Consider the following 17,317-nt stretch of genomic DNA (forward strand, 5'->3'; position numbering starts at 1 on the left):
CTAGTTTGTACAGTCTGGTTAGTCAGAGTGAAAGTTGTGGAATTTTCAGTGAAGTTGTGCAACCGTGACTCGGGACCTCTTTTTAAATTTACAAACACTCTGTCTTGTATCTCTGTTTTACTAACTAAGGACAATCTCTGAGTGGGGATCCCAGCTCTCTTTATACCATGAACCAATACCATTAAGCACGGGGCCTGTGGGCTCCAGCTTGGGAACATCTCTCAAAGGTCTAATTAATGCCTCTTTGGTTGTCTTGGAAGCTACGAGTTGGTAACCAAGTCCATCACAGAAAATGTTTGTAAAACTGCATAAAATTGATACTGAAGCATGTTTTCTTTATATGATTATTTTGTTAGCTATTTATCACTGACAACATTGTGGTAAAAATCTAATTGAATTGTGGTTCTTTCTGCAGAGATTGCACAAGTTTTCAGTTGTATGGATAACTGATGGTGATTGGGTATTAACATGTATCCTAACCAACACACACACACACACTGCTCGAGGGACTCGGCAGGCCAGACAGCATCTATGAAAACAAATAAGCAAACATGAACATTGACTCCTTCAACTTCTCCCCCATTCCCCTCCCCTCGTCTTCATTTCCCACTCTAGCCTCTTACCTCTTCTCCTCACCTGCCTATCACCTCCCTCTGGAGTCCATCCTCTTTCCCTTTCTCCCATGGTTCACTCTCCTATCAGATTCCTTCCTCTCCAGTCCTTTACTTTTCACCTATCATCTTCCATGCCCCCCTCCACCTTCTTATTCTGCTGTCTTCCCCTTTCCTTTCCAGTCCCCGGTGAAGGGCCTTGCCTGAAATATCGACTGTCTATTCCTCTCCATAGATGCTGCCCGACCTGCTGAGTTCTTCCAGCATTCTGTGTGTGTTGCTCTGGATTTCCAGCATCTGCAGAATCTCTTGTGCTGACGTATCCAAACCAAATGCTGTTGATACTTTGATGTTGTCCTGTACATTTGACTGATTTATTGTGTTTTTGTAAAACAGGGGTTTCCCGGCCAGGGGGTCCACTGCCACCCCCCCCCGCAGTTAATGGTCAGGGTCCATTGCATAAAAAAGGTGCGGAACCCCAGCTGTAAAGAGCCGTTTGTATTTTGTGGGATGGGATACGTCGTTGATGATGATCGTCAAAAGACTTAAGATTATAACAAAGCTGGTACATATTACAGGAGGAGAAGTGTAAATGTTACAAAATATATGAAATTGTTAGAAACGGAGTAGCACAGTAGCATAATGCTGTTACAGCACCAGCGATCAGGTTCAGTACCCACCTCTGCTGTAAGGAGTTTGTACGCTCTCCCCGTGACTGCGTGGGTTTCCCCCGGGTGCTCTGGTTTCCTCCCACAGTCCAAAGACGTGCCGGTTAGTGGGTTAATTGGTCACATGGGTGTGTTGGGCAGCAATGGCCTGTTACCGTACTGTATCTCTAAATAAAATAAATACATTTAAAGATACTAAGCTGTAGCTTAAATTCCTGATTAGTGGGATTCAGGTTTTGTAAATTATGTGCCTTCCCAGTATGTGAATTCATCATTTACTGTAACATGAAGAATTTTGTGGATATGAAAGAGACAGGTGATGTAAATATAAGCAATCCTAACTATGCACAGAAGACTTTGCGGAGTTGCTCTGTACAGTTTTATGGTCAATTATGACAGGTAACTGCAAAAATCAAAGATTGTGGTGTAGAGACTTTATGCTCACTCAGTTGACTGATATCATCCATTTTCCAGAATAAATCCAGCACTTTGCCAAACCAGTCTTACAGTAGGGGTCTGTGATTTAATTTTATTTACTAATTTAGGATCAACCAATTTCTCAGTAAATATGAAATTACAGTGGCTCAATGTAAGTTTGTTCTTTCAAAAACTGTTTTCAATACTTTTCTATACTTTAATGTGTTTGGAATGGTTTTTGTTTCACGTTATAATTTTTGCTTATTAATTCTTGTACTCACTGTGGATATGTTTCCATTGTCATTAAATACAATAATGAAAGTTCAAGTTTATTGTCATCTGGACTGTATATTTATACAACCAATGTTCCTCCAGACCACAGTGCATTCACAAAACATAGATCACACACATCACAAAAAAACAAAAATGTTACCAAAGTCAATAAAATATAATTCAAATTGCATGTAGTACAGCACAGGTAAATGGTAAACAGCTGCCTGGTTTAGGTACAAGACCTCAGTGGTAACAGGGTCACCTATCGTTAGTCTCACAGCCTGAGGGCAGAAACTGTTACCCGGTCTGTCAGTCCTGGCCCTGGTGCTCTTGCACCTCCTTCCTCAAGGTAGTGGGTCTGGGAGATTGTGGGGTGGGTGGTAGGGATGCACAACAAAGCTTCAAGCCATTTGTCTGCAACAGTCCTGATAAATGTTATAAATAGTGTGGGGGGAGACCCCGGTGATACTCCCCACAGTTTTTACTATCGTCTGTACCAGCATTTCCCAACATTTTGTTAGCCCAACACCCCCCCCCCAAAGCTCCTACATACTTGCCAACGCCCATCTTAGACAAAGTGTACTCTTTAGAGCCCCCATTGTGTAAAAACATATCTACCATATGCTAACGAGAAAAATGATTCTTTAAATTTTTATGAAACGAAATATCTTTATTGTCACTGCATAGTACAGTTTGTCATGCACCAATACAGCGAAAAAGAGTTTGCAACTCTCATACTCAATGCTATAAAACAACAAATAAAACAAATAATAAATAAATCAAGTAACCAGCCAGTACGAGCGATGTCCAGCAGAATAACAGCACAACTCAGATGCATGACAACCATAAATCCAGTATTAAAGTAGCAATATAACAAATTTATGGATGATGCTTGATCAATTGGTTCAGAGCAATTATAGCTCTGGGGAAAAGCTATTTTTCAGTCTGGAAGTGCGGGCATAGAAAGTCTTATAACATCTGCCGGATGGAAGAAGTTCAAACAGATGATTGCATGGGTGTGTATTGTCCTTACAGATGTTTGTAGCTTTCCTTAGGCAGTGTGAGCTGTAGGTGTCCTCCAGGGCTGGGAGCTGTGTCCTGATGATCTTCTGTGCGCTAGAGACGACCCGCTGAAGTGCTTTTCTATCAGCTGCTGTACAACTGAGATACCACACAGAGATGCAGTATGTTAAAGTGCTCTCTATGGTGCAGCGGTAAAAGGTCAGCAGCATCTGTTCAGGTAGACCAGCTTTCTTCAGCGTGCCTAAGGAAAAACAAGTGTTGCTGTGCTTTCTTAACTATTGTTGCATTAGTGGACCATGGAAGGTCTTCTGAGATGTGTATTCCCAGAAACCTGAAACTGGACACTCTCTCCACTATGTCTCCGTTAATGTAGACTGGAGCATACTCGTCATCCCGTGATTTTCCAAAGTTGATAATTAGCTCCTTAGTCTTTGCTGCATTAAGAGACAGGTTGTTCTCTGAGCACCAGCTCACTAAGTTCCGTACCTCTGCTCTATACGCTGATTCGTCTCTGCACTGAAGCCTCTTTCAACAAGGTAGGAGGATGGAATTGTAATGAAGATCAGTTTGGCTCTTCTCTGAAGACTAGGGAACTTTGTATGACAGTGTAGCCACATACCACAAAAGCTAACATTTTTGAAAAGCATTTTTGCCTCTTTATCATTCTGAATTTTGATAATTTCTTCTTGCAAGCTCTCTTCCTGTTCTTCCACCTTGCAAAGAAATTGGTTAATTACCCAGTCTGGAATTTCCAGATTGTTCAATTCCTTGAATTGATTCTGAAAATCTTTCAATGACTGCAGGTGCAAGCAGTACTTTTGCAAATCACTGTTGTGAAAGAATGCAGGGAAACTGTGAGAACTTCCTTCTCCCACAGTTTTGCTTATGTGTTTCCAACTTTCAAAAAGTGGACACTGCACTTTTTGCCTGGATTAGATTGAAATCCTCACCCTGCAGTTTCATATTTAGAATGTTCATTTTGTCATACAGGTCGGCGAGGTATGCCACATCTCCACGTTGTTCAATCTCATTTCCCAAGCTCTTGTCAATTTTCAGCAGAAAGTGTTAAGGATCAAAGCAAGGTTTTAAGCAGCAGCATTTTGACAGCCGGCTCACTTCAGCAGGAAGAAGCAAGCGTTCAAACTCTTCATTATTGTCTTGGCGTAACTGGCAAAATATTTTGCTCTTTAATGGATGAGCTCTAATTTTGTTGATATTGCAAGAGCCATACTTTAAAATAGTCACTGGGTGAAGTTCTGGGCTGCGAAATGTTGACAGCGAATTCCAAACAGACTTGGAATTTTTTTTTATAAATGCTTGTATATCCTCAATATACATTTTCAGTTTGCCATAGATTGATTCTCCATTGATGTTTGTTTTTAATATTTTACAAAAGAGAATCTCTTCATAAACTTTTCCATTTTTGATAAATTGTACATATGCCATTAGCAATGCCTCCTTGTCTCACACAGTTGACTCATCCAGTTGTATCCCAAATTTTGTAACTCTGCATAGTTGATGCTCAATGTCTTCACTCATTTCGTCACTAGAATGAGCTACAGAATTATTACTCAGAGGAACTGATTTTAAAATACTGGTATCTACTTTGAGAACTGTGGTGAGCACTTCTGATACAGCCGGCATTATTAATCTTTCACCATTGTATGAGATTTTCCACACTTTGCTATCATTTTGCAAATGTCATAAGAAGCAATGAGACCACTATCAAGGTCATTTTTAGCTTTCTTAGCAAATGACTCGAGTGTGCAATGCTTTTCAAATGCTTCTTTCATCTTCTGCAGCTGAGTAATACCATAAGCAGCCTTTTCAGGCTGTCTTTTACAGAAGTGTTCCTGAAATCCTGATGGTTCGATGGCTTCTTTAGACGGTACAGTACCAACAAGAATGGGTCGCAGATCTGACGGAACGGATAAAACCACACTCCAGGTATGTGACATTGTATTGACGCACTTTCTGTTGTTTTTTTTTTGTGTGGCATTAGAATTCAAGGTTTCACCTCCTTCAGACTTAGAAATCGCACTGTACGTGTTTTATCTATCATTAACAGGGCTAAATTTTAAAAAAATCACTAACTGGGAACGCCTATCGGATGTTGACAACGACGGCGAGTAGCGCCATGCAAAGGAACTGCGAGGCGAAGATGCTAACAGTGAAAATTACTTTCACAGGGATTCAGATTGGAATCTGAATGTTAATCGAGATAGAGCTGGTGTTGGGCAAGTTAACTTTATACTATTAACTTTATATTATACTATTCCAGTTAACACGATTGACCAATCGAGAGGAATCCTCAGGGTCGACAGTTCACTGATTCGCTCTATTTCACCGTTTGGTTCCGGCCAGCCCTGTATCGTCGCACGACCTGTTTTCCCTAAATCTGTAGAGAAGGTTGAGAGGGTGTACTTGACTTACCAACTGTTAAATTGCATGAACTCGTTCCGTGCCACGAGTGAAGGGGGACTGTTGGGCACCCTGGTTGCTAGTTTATGCATCCCCAATAATGTCAGTTTGGTTGGTAAAGTCGGGTGAGATTGCCGAGTTTCAGACGTGTTATGGCGAGTGTTCGCTGTGGTTCTTCCCGTGTTCCAGTGGTGCCTCAAGTTAGGGTGCGCTTTCCACCTCCCCCCGACAACTTCTGTTTCCCCCAGTGCCCCTTTAGGACGCGTAACCGCCTCCGCGCCCGGTTGGGAATCACTGATCTATATGGTCCTGCAGTCCAATGCAGACATGATGGCGCTCCTGTAGAAAGTTGTTAGAATGGTGTGGGGAGCCTTGCACGCCGCAATCTCACAAAGTATAGATGCTGCTGTGCCTTCTGGACTAATGTGGCGTTGTGGGTCCAGGTTAGATCGTCCGTTATGTGCATGTATTAGTGGGCAGATGGTTGAAGGTTTGATAAAGAAATGCTGAAGGGCTCCCCTGAAACACTAACTTCCTACACCAGTGTACTCGTAAACCAGCAGTAAAACATCTAAGTGCTGGAAGAATTTGGCAGGTGAAGGAAAGGGTGTCAATTTTTTAGATCCAGACCTTGCATCAGGGTCAAGTTTAAATGCATGGTTCCATCTTCCAGTAGCTGCCGTCTCCAGTGTTTCAGTACTCTCGATTGGAGCTCATGATATTGATACAGAGGATAGAACCCAGAACATTACAGCACAGTAATGGCCCGTTGCTCCATACTACGCCCAGATCAATCTAACCCCTCCTTCATAACCCTCTGTTTTTCTATCATCTATGTACCTGTTTAATAGTCACACCACCTCTGCTGGCAGAGTATTCCATGCACCAACCCCCCCCCCCCCCAACCTCTCTGTGGAATATATTTACCTCTGGCTTCCCCCTGTACTTTCCTCCAGTCACCTTAACACCTTAAAATTCAATTCCATCCTGCCTGTCCACCCGATCAAGGGTTACAAATACCTGGGGATATGAATTGACAATAAACTGGACTGGTCAAAGAACACTGAGGCTGTCTACAAGAAGGGTCAGAGCTGTCTCTATTTCCTGAGGAGACTGAGGTCCTTTAACATCTGCTGGACGATGCTGAGGATGTTCTACGAGTCTGGTGGCCAGTGCTATCACGTTTGCTGTTGTGTGCTGGGGCAGCAGCTGAGGGTAGCAGACACCAACAGAATCAACAAACTCATTCGTAAGGCCAGTGATGTTTTGGGGTTGGAACTGGACTCTCTGACGGTGGTGTCTGAAAAGAGGATGCTGTCTAAGTTGCATGCCATCTTGGTCAATGTCTCCCATCTACTACATAATGTACTGGGTGGGCACAGGAGTACATTCAGCCAGAGACTCATTCCTCCAAGATGCAGCACAGAGCGTCATAGGAAGTCATTCCTACCTGTGGCCCTCAAACTTTACAACTCCTCTCTTGGAGGGTCAGACACCCTGAGCCAATAGGCTGATCCTGGAATTATTTCATAATTTACTGGCATAATTTACATATTACTATTTAACTATTTATGGTTCTATCACTATTTATTATTTATGGTGCAACTGTAACGAAAACCAATTTCCCCTGGGATCAATAAAGTATGACTATGACTATTTACCATCTTGTACACCTCGATCAAGTCATCTTTTGTCCTCCTCCTCTCCAAAGAGAAAAGTCCTAGCTTGCTCAATCTTTCTTCATAAGACATGCTCTCTAGTGCAGGCAGCATCCTGGTAAACCTCCTGTACACCCTCTCGAAAGCTTCTGCACCCTACCCATAACGAGACAACCAGAACTGACTACAATACAGGTTTCCCCTGCCATCTGAAGGTAGAGCGTTCCTATGAAACGGTTTGTAAGCTGGAATGTCGTAAAGTGAAGAAGCAATTACCATTTACTTACATGGGAAAATTTTGTGAGTGTTTGCAGACCCAAAAATAACCTACAAAATTATGCCAAATAACACATAAATCTAAAATAACAGTAACATATAGTAAAAGCAGGAATGATATGATAAATACACATCCTATATAAAGTAGAAATAGCTTTCCACAATCATTGCCGCACTGTTCTCCGTAGCGAAAATCTCACGCAAGCGCTCTCGGCAAAAACATTCTCTCCAGTAACCTTTAAGCTATGAAGCTGCCAAATCATACCAAATAACACGTAAAAATACACAGCTGCTATAAAGTAGAAATAATATATAAACAGTGTAGTATCACTTACCGGAATTGGGACAGCGCTGAGCACACTGACGATGGTGTGTTAGGCTGAGTCGTCGGAGGCTGGGGTGGTGCAGTGACCCCCACCCTCCAGGCCACGGACTGATACTGATCCGCGAAGCACACAGGGGTACAGTGGTAGCCGGGAGGCATCCAGCACATCTTTAAGAAAAAAGCCGAAATAAACAAGCTAACTAATTAGGTGCCGCCTGGCACGTAAATGTCGGCCCAAATCAGAGGTGACGCAATCGGCAGTCGCCTCTGATCTGGGCCGACGTTTACGTACCGGGTGGCACCTAATTAATTAGCTTGTTTATTTTGGCTTTTTTCTTAAAGGTGTGCTGGGTGCCTCCCGGCTACTGCTGTATTCTTTGCGGATCGGTATCTGTCCGTGGCCCGAGGGTTGGGGTGGTGGGACACTGGGGTGTCGTCTGTTTCCATCAGGGCAGGCAGGTCACCTTCTTCTATGACTGCCTGCCTCGATGTCGAAGGTTGAGGTTCATCGTCTGCTGTGGCTGATGTGGAAGGTTTGCTTGACTGCTTAACCTCGCGCATTTTTAGATCATACAGTTCTTTGTAAGCACTGAAACCATTCTGCAAATATGCCCTAAACCAACATACCCTTTCAAAATTAAAGTCGTACTTTATCATTGCAGCAAAAATCTCACGCAGTTGCTTCATGTTCAGTTCCTAGACGACTTCACTTTTGGTCCGTTCGCTACTTCATTCAGTTTCGATTGTTATCCTTTCCTCTTCCAATTGCATCAGCTCTTCATCTATCAGTTCTTGGTCATGGGATGCCAAAACCTCTTCAACATCATCTTTGTCAACTTCCACAAGCCAAACTCACTTTGTCCTTACTTCGTTCACCATGATCGAAATGCTTAATTATGTCTAGTTTTACGCTAAGTGTAACACCTTTACGAGCTCTTTCAGACTTTTCCGATACCTTAGAACTCTTTCTAACGGTTGCTCACAGGCACGTGTTTGAGCAATGCCGGCTAGAATGCAGTTCCGAATCCAGGGGAGAGCGGCTGCTCAGGGCGCTCGCTGCCTTTTTTCTTAACAGTGAAAACACCTTCTGTTGGCGAAAACAGGGAACTAAGGTAGGTCTTTCGTAACAGTGAGGTTTCATAAAGCGAACGTTCGAAAAGCGGGGGACACCTGTACTCGAACCAGAGTTCTATAAAGCTGTAACATTACCTCATAGCTCTTGAACTCAGTCCCCTGACTAGAGAAGGTCAACACACCATACGCCTTCTAAACCACCCTGTCAACGAGCAGCAATGTTGAATTTCTTTGGAAGTCAAGAATGAGGCACAAACTTGGTGGTTATGCCTGTTTTACTAGGTGTTACAAGGAGAAAGAACAGACAAAGAAAAGGAAGACGAGCTAAAACATTCCATTGAAAAGATGTAACCAGTGAAACAGCCAGATTCATGTGGTATGACACCTGCTGCAGAACAAGCTTGTTGAAAATACAAAATTACTAAACATTTTCCTGAGGAATTACACGTATAAAGGCGATTATAGAAGGTGATTGAAATTTGATGTTTTTCTTTGAATGGATAGGTTCCATGGTGTTTCTTTGTTTCGTGGCTGTCTGTGGAGAAGACAACTCTCAGGGTTGCCTATTGCACACATACTCTGATCACAAATGTACTTTGAATCTTTGACTATAAGCAAGCATAGTAGAGTTAAACTGAAGGGAAAATAACTATTCTACACCCTAAGCAAACAAGATAAAATGACTAAGTACAGTGTTTTGAGAGGGGAGTATCCACAAAGCCACAGTTGGCAGCTTGTCTACAACCTAGCAAGTGTTCCCAATAGCATGCATCTCAATTAGCCTCTGACACTGAGTCCTGCTCCTGGCCTTCACGTGTGGTTTAGCTGCTAAACCCAGTGCAATGATTTCTTCCAACAGGAGAAGGGGAAAGACGGGCTACTGGTGCCATAAAAACAGTCACTTCAGGCAGATGGGGCTTGTCAGCCATGGTTGACAGCTCACCCAGGAGAAGGAAACTCCAATCTCAAAGCTGCACTCGGGAGTAACCCTCACGAGAAAAATCCCGAGGTGGAGTCCCTGAGGCAGTCCTATCTTGAGTTCAACGCTGACCAGCAACTTTTGCAGAAGGACAGGTTGTTCTCCATATCATACTTAGCCACAGAGAAGTGCAACACAGAATCAGGCCCTTTGGTATATCTAGTCCATGTCCAACCACTCAAACTGCCTACTCTATAAGACTCGTTAGACGTGACCTATCATGCACAAACCCATGCTGACAATCATTAATCAATCCATGTTCATCCAAATACTCATATATTGAGTCCCTTAGAATACCTTCCAATAACTTTCCCACTGCTGATGTCAGGTTCACTGGCCTATAATTTCCTCAATTAGTTTCAGAGCCGTTCTTAAACTGTGGGATAACTTGGGCTATCCTCCAGTCCTCTGGTACCTCACCTGTCGCCAAGGGTGATTTAAATATCTGTGCTTAGGACCCTGGCAATTTCTGCATTTGTCTCACGCAGGGTCCAAGGGAACAGCCTCTCTTGAGGCTGTAATCTGTACAGGATCCGTGAAGTTGATGCTGCTTTCCCTCACTTCCACAGACACTGTGTCTGCCTCCCCAGTAAATACAGATGCAAAATAAACCCATTTAAGCTCTCCTCCATCTCTTTTGGCTCCACGCATGGATTACCATTCTGATCGTCCAGAGGACCAATTTTGTCCCTTGCGATCCTTTTGCTCTTAACATATCTGTAGAATCCCTTAGGATTCTCCTTCACCTTGTCTGCTAGAACAACTTCATGCCTTCTTTTAGCCTTCCTGCTTTCTTTCTTAAGTGTTCTCCTGCATTTCTTGTACTCCATAAGCACCTCATTGTTCCTACCTGCCTATACCTGCTATGCACCTTTTTTCTTTCTCTTAACCAGTGTCCTAATGTCTCTTGAAAACCAAGGTTCCCTACCCTTGTTATCTTTGCCTTTTATTCTGACAGGTACATACAAGCTTGGTACTCTCAAAATTTCACTTTTGAAGGTCTTCCAAATACCAAGTACACCTTTGCCAGAAAACAGCCTGTCCCAATCCACACTTGCCAGATTATTTGTATCGTGCGTAAACTTGACCACAAAGCCATCAATCCCATCATTCAAATCATTGGCATATAACGTAAAAAACAGCGGTCGCAACATAGACCACTGTGGAACACCACTAGGCACCAGCAGCCAAACAGAAAAGACTCCATTTCTTCACACCCTTTGCCTCCTGCTAGTTAGCCAATCTTTCATCCATGCTAGTATCTTTCCTGTAATATCGTGGGCTCTTAACTTGTGGCACCTTGCCAAAGGCCTTCTGAAAATCCAAGTCCACAACATCAACCAATTCTCCTTTGTCTATTCTGCTTGCTATTTCTTCAAAGAATTCCAACAGATTTGTCAGGCAAGATCTTCCCTTGAGGAAACTATGCTGACTACGGCCTATTTTACCATGTCCTTCCAAGTATCCCAAAACCACATCCTTAACAATCAACTCCAACATCTTCACAACCACTGACTTCAGAACAACTGGCCTATAATTTCCTTTCATCTGCCTTTTTGAAGAATAGAGTGACATTCTTAACATTCCAGTCTTCTGGAACCATGCCAAAATCCTTGGGTTCTTGAAGTATGCCTCCACGATCTCTTCAGCCACTGCTTTCAGAACTCTGAGATGTACACCATCTGGTCCAGGTTATTTATCTACCTTCAGACCTTTCAATTTCTCAAGCACCTTCTCCCTGGCATTCTGCTGGTGTCTTCCTCAGTGAAGACTGATGCAAACTACTTAGGCAGTTTGTCCACCATTTCTTTGTCTTCCATTACCACCTCTCCTGCATCGTCTTCCACCAGTCTGATATCTACTCTTGCCTCTCTTTTACACATTACATACCTAAAGAAACTTTTGGTATCCTCTTTAATATTATTGGACAGCTTACTTTCTTGCTCCATCTTTACCTTCCTAATGACTTTTTAGTTGCCTTCTGTTGGTTTTTAAAAGCTTCTCAATCCTCTAACTTCCCACTAATATTTGCTCTATTATATGCCCTCTCTTTGGCTTTTATGTTGGTTTTGACTTCTCTTGTTAGCCATGGTTGCGACACCCTGCCTTTAGAATACTTCTTTGGGGTGTATCTATCCTGTGTCTTCCGAATTGCTCTCAGAAACTCCAGCCATTGCTGCTCTGTCATCATCTCTGCTAGTGTTCCATTGCAATCAGTTTTGGCCAGCTCTTCATTCATGGCTCTGTAATTCCTTTTACTCCATTGTAATACTAATACATCTGACTTTAACTTCTCCTTTTAAAATTGCAACGTGAATTCTATTATATCATGATCTCTTCTCCTAAGGGTTCCTTTACCTTAAGCTTAATACTGGTTCATTTCACAATACCCAGTCCAGAATAGCTGATCCCCTAGTGGGCTCAATCATGAGCTGCTCTAAAAAGCCATCTCATAGGCATTCTACAATTTGGGATCCAGCATCAACCTGATTTTCCCTGCCTACCTGCATTTGAAATCCCCGTGACTGTCGAATTATTGGCCTTTTGACATGCATTTTCTGTCTCTTATTTTAATTTGTAGCCCACATCTTTGCCACTGTTCGGAAGCCTCTAAGTAACTCACTTCAGGGTCTTTTTGCCCTTGGAGTTTCTTAACTCTACCTAACAACGATCCTTCTGAACCCACGTCACCTCTTTCTATTAATTTGATTTCAAGTTTTTACCGACAGAGCCACGCCATCCCCTCTGCCTACCTGCCTGTCCTTTTGATACAATGTGTATCCTTGGGCGTTAAGCTCCCAGCTATAATCTTCTTTCAGCCACGATTCAGTGATGCCCAGATGTCATACATGCTGATCTATAACTGTGCTACAAGTTTTACCATGAATGGTAGTGTGTAAGGGAGCTCTTCTGAATGGAGAGTTCTTGTACACAGAACCAAGACAGATTCTGCAGATGCTGGAAATCCAGAGCAACACACGGGAATTGGAGGAACTCGGGAAGTTAGGCAGCATCTATGGAGGGGAATAAACAGCTATTTCGAGCTGAATTCCTTCACCGGGACTGGAGGGAAGTGGCCAGAAGTTCTTTCCAGTGTTGATGGGTTTCAGCTCAAAAACATTATTCCTCTCCGTAGATGCTGCCTGACATGCTGAGTTCCTGCAGTGCTTCCAGATCCATGGGTCAAGACTGCTAGTTTAATGTTGTGTGTGAGGTCATTCTTCAGTCACTGAGTCGTTCTGGTTGAATGCTACATTGATTAGATCAGATTAAATTTGCATTGGAAAAGAGCACAGACGTTTAACGTGTCTGAGAGATTCTTGCAAATGCTGGAAATCTAGAGCAACACACACAAAACGCTGGAGGAACTCAGCAGGTCAGGCAGCGTCTATGGAGAGGAATAAACAGTCGATGTTTTCGATTGAGACACTTCACCCCCACTGGAAAGAAAGAGGGAAGAAGCTGTTTATGTCCTGATGAAGAGTCTCGGTCCTAAGCTTCAACTTTTTATTTATTTCCATAGATGTTGCCTGACCCACTGAGTTCCATAGAACCATAGAAACTACAGCACAGAAACAGGCCTTTTGGCCCTTCTTGGCTGTGCCGAACCATTTTCTGCCTAGTCCCACTGACCTGCACACGGACCATATCCCTCCATACACCTCCCATCCATGTATCTGTCCAATTTATTCTTAAATGTTAAAAAAGAACCCGCATTTACCACCTCGTTTGGCAGCTCATTCCATACTCCCACCACTCTCTGTGTGAAGAAGCCTCCCCTAATGTTCCCTTTAAACTTTTCCCCCCTCACCCTTAACCCATGTCCTCTGGTTTTTTTCTCCCCTTGCCTCAGTGGAAAAAGCCTGCTTGCATTCACTCTATCTATACCCATCATAATTTTATATACCTCTATCAAATCTCCCCTCATTCTTCTACGCTCCAGGGAATAAAGTCCTAACCTATTCAACCTTTCTCTGTAACTGAGTTTCTCAAGTCCCGGCAACATCCTTGTAAACCTTCTCTGCACTCTTTCAACCTTATTTATATCCTTCCTGTAATTTGGTGACCAAAACTGAACACAATACTCCAGATTTGGCCTCACCAATGCCTTATACAACCTCATCATAACATTCCAGCTCTTATACTCAATACTTCGATTAATAAAGGCCAATGTACCAAAAGCTCTCTTTACGACCCTATCTACTTGTGACGCCACTTTTAGGGAATTTTGTATCTGTATTCCCAGATCCCTCTGTTCCACTGCACTCCTCAGTGCCTTACCATTAACGCTGTATGTTCTACCTTGGTTTGTCCTTCCAACGTGCAATACCTTACACTTGTCTGTATTAAACTCCATCTGCCATTTTTCAGCCCATTTTTCCAGCTGGTCCAAATCCCTCTGCAGGCTCTGAAAACCTTCCTCATTGTCTACTACACCTTCCAATCTTTGTATCATCAGCAAACTTGCTGATCCAATTTACCACATTATCATCCAGATCATTGATATAGATGACAAATAACAATGGACCCAGCACTGATCCCTGTGGCACACCACTAGTCACAGGCCTCCACTCGGAGAAGCAATTCTGTACCACCACTCTTTGGCTTCTTCCATTGAGCCAATGTCTAATCCAATTTACCACCTCTCCATGTATACCCAGTGACTGAATTTTCCTAACTAACCTCCCATGCGGGACCTTGTCAAAGGCCTTACTGAAGTCCATGTAGACAATATCCACTGCCTTCCCTTCATCCACTTTCCTAGTAACCTCCTCGAAAAACTCCAATAGATTGGTCAAACATGACCTACCACGCACAAAGCCATGTTGACTCTCCCTAATAAGTCCCAGCCTATCCAAATGCTTGTAGATTCTGTCTCTTAGTACTCCCTCCAATAACTTACCTACTACCGACGTTAAACTTACTGGCCTATAATTTCCCGGATTACTTTTCGATCCTTTTTTAAACAACGGAACAACATGAGCCACTCTCCAATCCTCTGGCACCTCACCTGTAGACAGCGACATTTTAAATATTTCTGCCAGGGCCCCTGCAATTTCAACACTAGTCTCCTTCAAGGTCCGAGGGAACATCCTGTCAGGTCCCGGGGATTTATCCACTTTAATTTTCCTCAAGACAGCAAGCACCTCCTCCTTTTCAATCTGTACAGTTTCCATGATCTCACTACTTGATTCCCTCAATTCCATAGACTTCATACCAGTTTCCTTAGTAAATACAGACGCAAAAAACCTATTTAAGATCTCCCCCATTTCCTTTGGTTCCGCACATAGCCAGCCACTCTGATCTTCAAGAGGACCAATTTTATCCCTTACAATCCTTTTGCTCTTAATATACTTGTAAAAGCTCTTTGGATTATCCTTCACTTTGACTGCCAAGGCAACCTCATGTCTTCTTTTAGCCCTCCTGATTTCTTTCTTAAGTATTTTCTTGCACTTCTTATACTCCTCAAGCACCTTATTTACTCCTTGCTTCCTATACATGTCATACAACTCCCTCTTCTTCTTTATCAGAGTTGCAATATCCCTTGAGATCCAATGTTCCTTATTCCTATTCACTTTGCCTTTAATCCTGACAGGAACATACAAAATCTGCACTCGCAAAATTTCTCCTTTGAAGGCTTCCCGCCTACCAATCACATCCTTGCCAGAGAACAACCTATCCCAATCCACGCTTTTTAGATCCTTTCTCATTTCTTCAAATTTGGCCTTCTTCCAGTTAAGAACCTCAAACCTAGGATCATATCTATCCTTGTCCATGATCAAGTTGAAACTAATGGTGTTATGATCACTGGAACCAAACTGCTCCCCTATACAGACTTCCGTCACTTGTCCTAACTCGTTTCCTAACAGGAGATCCAATATTGCATCCCCTCTAGTTGGTCCCTCTATATATTGATTTAGAAAACTTTCCTGAACACATTTTACAAACTCTAAACCATCTAGACCCCTAACAGTATGGGAGTCCCAATCAACATATGGAAAATTAAAATCCCCTACCACCACAACTTTATGTTTCCTGCAGTTGCCTGCTATCTCTCTGCAGATTTGTTCTTCCAATTCTCGTTGACTATTGGGTGGTCTGTAATACAATCCCACTAATGTGGTCATACCTTTCCTGTTTCTCAGCTCCACCCATAAGGACTCAGTAGACAAGCCCTCTAATCTGTCCTGCCTGAGCAACTGCTGTAATATTTTCCCTAACAAGCAATGCTACTCCCCCACCTTTCATTCCTCTGCCTCGATCACATCTGAAACATCGGAACCCTGGAATATTAAGCTGCCAGTCCTGCCCCTCCTGTAGCCAAGTTTCACTAATTGCTATAAGGTCATAATTCCACGTGTCAATACACGCCCTCAACTCATCTGCCTTCCCCGCAATACTCCTAGCATTGAAATATATACACCTCAGAAGATTTTTACCACCACTCACAACCTTTCTATTAGCGGATTTGCTTGAACTTTTAACATCATTTATTTTCACCCCAGCCACACTGTCAGCTCTGGCACTCTGCAAATCTAGTTTAAAGCCTCCCCAATAGCACTAACAAACCTTCCCGAAAGGATATTGGTCCCCCTGTAGTTAAAGTGTAACCCGTCTCTCTTGTACAGGTCCCACCTGCCCCAGAAGAGGTCCCAATTATCCTGAAATCTGAAACCCTGCCCCCTACACCAGTTCCTCAGCCACTTGTTCATCCTCCAGAGCGTCCTATTCCTACCCTCACTGGCACGTAGCACAGGTAGCAATCCTGAGATTACCACCCTCGAAGTCCTGCTTTTCAACTTCCTACCAAGCTCTCTATACTCACTCTCCAGGACCTCCTCGCTCTTCCTTGCAATGTCATTGGTACCGATGTGCACCACGACATCTGGCTGATCACCCTCCCACTTCAGAATGTCTGCAATCAATCAGAGACATCCTTGACCCTGGCACCCGGGTGACAACAAACCATCCTGGATTCTCTGTCACAACCACAGAACCTCCTATCTGCACCTCTAACTATCGATTCCCCTATCACTACCGCTCTCCTCTTTTTCCACCCTCCCTTCTGCACTGCAGAGCCAGACTCAGTGCCAGAGATCTGGCTACTGCAGCTTGTCCCAGGTAAGTCATCCCCCCCAACAGTATCCAATGCGGTATACTTGTTGTTGAGGGGAATGGCCACAGGGGAACCCTGCTCTGCCTGCCCTTTCCTCTTCCCTCGCCTGACAGTGACCCAGTTTCCTGTGCTCTGCTCCTTTTGTGTGTGTGGCTGTATTTCCGTTAGACCTTTAGACCTGTGAAGTAGCAATAGACTGGAGCTACAGGGAGGTCGTTACCCCGAGGCTAGTGTGTAAGAGAGCTCTTCCGCGTGGAGGGGACTTGTACACAGAACCAAGACAGATTCTGCAGATGCTGGAAATCCAGAGCAACACACGGGAGTTGGAGGAACTCGGGAAGTCAGGCAGCATCTATGGAGACAGATAAATGGGGGACTGCCAGGAGAGGGAAGGGAGAACGTCCGATAGTGGAGAGCACCTGTGCGGCCGTCCCCCTCAACAATAAGTACTCCATTTTGAGTGCTGTTGTGGAGG

The sequence above is a fragment of the Mobula birostris genome, chromosome 1, assembly GCF_030028105.1.
Source record: "Mobula birostris isolate sMobBir1 chromosome 1, sMobBir1.hap1, whole genome shotgun sequence".
NCBI classification, from domain to species: domain Eukaryota; kingdom Metazoa; phylum Chordata; class Chondrichthyes; order Myliobatiformes; family Myliobatidae; genus Mobula; species Mobula birostris.